Source organism: Mus caroli, chromosome 12, assembly GCF_900094665.2.
Source record: "Mus caroli chromosome 12, CAROLI_EIJ_v1.1, whole genome shotgun sequence".
Lineage (NCBI taxonomy): Eukaryota > Metazoa > Chordata > Mammalia > Rodentia > Muridae > Mus > Mus caroli.
Genome location: NC_034581.1, coordinates 24825205 through 24830481, shown reverse-complemented (window position 1 = coordinate 24830481; position 5277 = coordinate 24825205). Strand labels below are relative to the sequence as shown.

Below are 5277 nucleotides of genomic sequence, written 5' to 3'. Positions count from 1 at the left end.
AGTACTCTCAAGTCTTCATTCTGCTCTCTCCATTGTGTCCACATCCTCCTGTTTCTCTTTCTCTTCCATTTCTCCACCATTTACTTGCTCTTCTTCTCTTAGTGGCCCAGGGTCTTTGAGTATCTGAGGTCATCTCAGGAGTGGTCTCAGGAGTGCTATCTTTACACATTATGGTGCCAGGCAGGGGTAGTTTTGGGCATGGTCTACTCCCCTAGGCATTCACAATGCCAGACTGGTGGTCATCTCAGGCTAGTCTCCCTGTTCAATCCCTGTGGTGATAGTCTGGTGGTTATCTTGGGTGTGTTCCTTGCCTGGTCCTCCCAAGTGGCCCTGTGTGAGGTCTTGTGCTCATTCCAGCATGAAGCCTGTGGTCTCAGTTGCTATTCTTCTAGTCTCCAGCTTGCTCTCTACCCTCAGGACCTGCATGACCACCTGACTGGTGGTCATCTCAGATTAGATACCTGTCTGGGTACCCTGGTGCTGGAATGGTGGCTGTCTCAGGCTTGTTTTTTTTTTTTTTCAGGGAATGTTAGTCTATGAATCATTCAGATGCCCATTGGTCAGAACACTGAGCACAGACATAACCTCTCTCCTCTCTGCCACCTACAGAAGCACATGTAACACAGCAGCCACACCTGCAATGCCTTTTGGGGGAGAACATCCTTTTTATTCAGCCCAGGATAGGACTTTAGCCTATGGAATGGTACTACCCTCATTCCCATAAGAACACCATTAGACCATGAAGGTTTCACCCTCAAGACTTAATTACCTTCTTAGAACTGACTTCTTGCAACACTTCTTAGAACTGACTTACTAGGGACAGGTTTTGATACACGAAGGAGGAGGAGAGGTACCAACATAAGATCACAACAGATGGGAACATGGGGAAAAAAGTCAATGAAATTCTGTTTCCTCTAAATGATGCAGATGAAGACCTGGGCTGAATGAGCATCCTGTGGCCAAGTGAAGCAACTCTGGGATAGCAGAGAAGATCGTTCGGTTTTTAGGCTTAGGAATGATGTCTGACCCTCTGTTATTTCTGTTATCACCTCAAAGTAAGGGCATCATATTCCCCAGTGCCTACACATTTCTGATCAAGCTCAATCTCCAGTAAGTGAAGTATGAAGACAGAAAGCCATCCTCTTTACCTGTGGGGAAGTGGAGTTCTGTTCTCAATGGCATTCTTTGATGAGTCTATTATGTAAGATTAGAGACATCAGCTGCAGAAAGATCAGTGCTCAGGAATCAATGGTGGTTTAAAGAACAATGTCCCATCCCTTCAGCTAAAGGAAGAGATGCAGTTTACCAATTCCATCATTTAACCTGGAGCTGGGCTTATCTTCTTTCATTATAGCTGACACAGAAAAGCTACCCATAACCCAGTAACCATTACCAGACACTGGCAAAGGAGTCCCTACCCCAATAAATAATCTGGGTCTTTCTCTGCATGCAGAAAAAAGACACCCAGAAACCATCTTCCCTGTTTTCACTTATGGCTCACATTAGAGAAGGCTGACCCAACTCATTATAGCAGTCTGAAGTCCTAAAAGTTTAAATATAGTGAGTTGTTATGAAAAGATGGTGCCTTCAGGTCTGAAGACTCCAATCGGAATGCCTGTCTCGTAAAAAGTTAGGATGAAGCCATCAAAGGCAGGACATGTGTTAGATTGCTTAACATACAGGAGACCCATCTCTCATCTCAAACCCAAGTATGTCCTCTCCCCACTACATTGACAGCTGGCACATGTGTCCAGTCGCTGAGACTCACTGCTGCTCTGTAGAGTTCAGGGTAGATGTTCCTTGTAGGCCCCCTCTAAGAAGTAATTCAGCCTACCTTCATGTCCACACTGCTGTCTGAATCCCTGATCTCCAATGCCCCCATCACATGGGGCTGTCCATACTCTTTATACTTGCGTGTGTGTGTGTGTGTATGCGCACAGAATCTCCTTTAATCCTTTAGTGGCTGAAAAGCACACTAACACCATTTAGACCCAGAAAATTTGTGGGAGTGGACCATTCTCATATCAGTTAGGCAGTAAGGGTCTTTGAAAAGCCACAGGGAAGTGTTATTTTAAAATCTCACTTAAAAGCATGCAAAAATAAATAGGTCTCTGTGTGTGTATATATATATATATATATATATATATACACACACATATATACATACATGTATATATACATTTATATGTATATAACCATTCGCTATATACATATATATGTATATATATGCTGCATAGTGGCACATGAAGTTGTGCCACACAGTGAGATGATATTCCTCTCAAGAGCTTTAGACTCTCTAGTAAATAATGAGAATGGAAAGCCTCCCTTAGAGTTGATGGTAAGGGTGGGTTCATGAGACCCCCCTCACCCCCTCAAAAATTAATATGGCTATTGTCATTGTCCTTGGTTGCTTTTAAAATTGAAGGTGAGACCCTATTGTTGAGAAGACATCACACACTTTAGAAATATGACCTGGAGAGGTTGAGCTGCAAATGACTTGGAAGTTCCCTCCCTGAGGACTGGCTCTCAGTATTTGAAGGTGCTATGCAAGCTGCCAAGGTAGAAGGCAATTAACAGCTCTTCCTAGACTATGAACAACAATGACTGGCCTGGCAAGATATCTCCAGTGGTACAATAGTGACATTTTTATCTTAGGGGTAACCAATAGTCTAGTTTGACTCAAGTCTTACTCAATGCGAGGGAATTTATACCTGGTATTATGTACCTAGCTACATGCCAGTGAATGGAGTGGTCATAGACCCTAGAGAAGAACCTATTAGTTCTTAGTAAAACCTGTCAGTTTTACTAAACCAAAATAATTTTTAACTTTATTCTAAAGACTTATAATTATACCTACATATAAGTTTAGCTCTTACCCCCCATAAAAAAGGTTAATTTTGCAGCAGGAAGGGCTATTTACCACAATTGGTCAAAATGCAGAGAATAAGTGAGCATGGAGTATCCAGGCCCAACAGATACATCTACAGTGCAACCCTGTACTAAGGTTGAGAGGACATCATGGAAGAGGAGGTGGAGGACAACAACTGGAGATCAAGATGCCTTCTGCTTGATAGTGATAATCTCTGTCTGTCTATGTATGTGTGTGTGTGTATGTGTGTGTGTGTGTGTGTGTGTGTGTATGGGCCAGGGAAGCTGTACCCATAAAATCCTAAGAGTATGGTCACCTAAATAAGACCTCTACAATGACAACTCCAAATGACTTGGAATTTACACTCCAATGTGGATGGGGAAAATTTCACAACACCCCACCCCTAGATGAAGAGCTACAGGCCAGCTATCAGCTACAGAGAGAGAGAGAGAGAGAGAGAGAGAGAGAGAATCCATTTTCTCCGTGGAAGAGCCCTTCTTTACTGTTTGACACCACAGTTACTGTGTGCCCGGTGAACAGTGCTTCCAGAGACGATATGGGTTAGAGCAGAGATACAAAATTGAATGGAGATTTCTACCCAGTGCTGTAATCAGGAAATGGAAGTCATATATGAAAAGACAGAGGTTCAGCCCCACTTTATGCTGCTGTCACTGTATACACAGAAGACTTGAACTGTTGGCTACTCAACTGTAAGGAATGAATAAGGCCCCAGATATAAAATCAGAGTGTAAAACAAGATTGTGCCCACTTTACAGCATAAAATCAAAATTAAAAAATGTATACTAGGCTTTAAATTATAAAATATTATAAATATTTAGATAAGAATTTAGAAACAAACAAACTTTCTCTATGTCAATAAAGCAGTTCAATGTCAAAGTTAAATGGATGACAATACTGGGGTGTATTGCCACACATGAGGCAATCACTAAAGCTATGACAATAGATGAATTGTTTAAGCCTAAATGGAATATGAGCCATAATACGGAGGATCTTAAAACACAGTTGAAAAATTAAAAAGAAAAAAAGATCAAAGAGAAAACAATCACATGAGATTCTCCTGCAAGGAAAAGTATTACTATGGTACACTCAATCTGCAATGGACCAATGATCACATTAAAAGCAAGTAGACAGCAGACATCAGGCCCCTGGCACGAAGAAGGGCAGAAGTGAGCAGACAGCACCAAAGTGGCAGACACAGCAGAGGGAAGAGTGAGAGAAGGCCAGTTATGCATGGACTCCTGAAGTGGAAACTTCTAGTTTCTTTGGAAAGTTAGTTATGTCAAACGATGTTTTGCTGAGGCACACAGGCAAAAGGATGTCTTGCTGAAGCAGACACAGATGTTAGAATGTTTTGATATAGTAAACATGTGAAAGGACCCATGATGAAGGAGTATAAATATGACCCCACAGACAGTGGGAGATGAACACTGAACCTTGGTTTGGTTTGCCTAGCCTCGCTATTCTTTGCCTTAGTGTTGTTGACTAGTGGCAATGCCACCATTGATAGAAATTCACTCAAGAACTGCTCACATGGTTCCTGAGGCAGCTTCCCACTTCACTGACCTTGCCTCAGGCTGGTTATCGAGCCTTGCTGTTTCTCTAGGATTGAACCACAGCTGCTGGTTCATGTGTGGTGTCTGCCTGCCTCGAGGCCTGGCCTGCAGCTGCTGATTTATATTTGGTGTTTGCTTCAGGACTGAACTGTGGCCAAACATCAAGCTTGCCTCAAAGAACCATTGCTGAACAGGTCCACTTCTCCAATGTCCTAAATAACTTTTCTCTTCCATTACCTTTGTTGGGTAGTGGGCTAGATGAGAGGTTGAACCCTTATTAAAAGTAGGTTGCAAATACATTTATGTCTACAGTCACCACTGGAGGCCAGCCTTGCATGGTCTCCAATGGCCTTGAATTAAAATTAGAAAGCAAGTATCTGTCACGGGGGAAAAAAACAGGTTCAACAAAGGGCCAGAGTCCCAATGGGCACCCTGGATGTTATAGAAAACATTTAAGGTAACAGATATGGAGAAAGGAACAAACTTTTGGGGCCTGAGAAATGCAGCAGGATGTTAGAGAAGGAGAAAAGCTATCTTCTGGCTCTTTGTGCTATAATTTGAGTTCAGAGTAACTCACAGAGAGTCACAGGAAGTAAACATAAGCCTTTTATTCTGAAGAAAGCAAAACCACCAGGCTGGTGTCTAGGCCAGTGAGCTCAGTCGTGGCTGCAGAGGAATGTGAGGTGATCTGAGAGAGGATCCTGGAACATGCATTACTGAAAAGGAAATTAGATGCTGGGTAGGACAGACCACAGTGGCACTGTTCAGACAGGTTTAGGAGGCGTGGCTTTCCTGGAGACGTAACTGGAGGTGGGCTTTGAGAGTTTAAAGACC

General features: G+C 42.7%; 1 non-coding gene across 1 annotated transcript; it reads right to left on the bottom strand.

Moving 5' to 3' along the window:
• Window positions 1-525: 525 nt before the first annotated feature.
• On the bottom strand, window positions 526-657 carry LOC115032858. Its single transcript, XR_003838517.1, has one exon. It is a non-coding gene; the product is annotated as a small nucleolar RNA SNORA17 (small nucleolar RNA).
• Between the last annotated feature and the right edge of the window lie 4620 nt (window positions 658-5277).